The 245-nt window shown below is 65.7% G+C and overlaps 1 pseudogene; it reads left to right on the top strand.

Annotated features, from left to right (window-relative positions):
- The window catches only part of LOC103582782, a 13,103-nt pseudogene that overhangs the window by 4,400 nt on the left and 8,458 nt on the right, over positions 1–245 (top strand).

The following is a 245-nucleotide window of genomic DNA, read 5'->3' as shown; positions in this document are numbered from 1 at the left end:
GAGACCTACATCCACTCGGAGCCCCTGGGCGTGGTCCTCATCATTGGCGCCTGGAACTACCCCTTCATCCTGGTCGTCCAGCCCATGGTGGGCGCCATCGCGGCAGGTGCTGTGGGCTCCGCTCCGGAGAGGGACTTGTGACCGAGCACTGCCCCTGTAGGAGGAGGGGGCCTGGGGTCGGGTGATGGTTTCATGGGTCTGCCCAGGAGGCTGCCGGGACCAGACTATTCAGCCAGGCCTCCTGA

Source organism: Galeopterus variegatus, unplaced genomic scaffold (genome assembly GCF_000696425.1).
Source record: "Galeopterus variegatus unplaced genomic scaffold, G_variegatus-3.0.2 Scaffold17860, whole genome shotgun sequence".
Classification (NCBI taxonomy): Eukaryota; Metazoa; Chordata; class Mammalia; order Dermoptera; family Cynocephalidae; genus Galeopterus; species Galeopterus variegatus.
The sequence above is the reverse complement of the archived record's forward strand: the minus strand, read 5'-3'. Positions and strand labels throughout refer to the sequence as shown.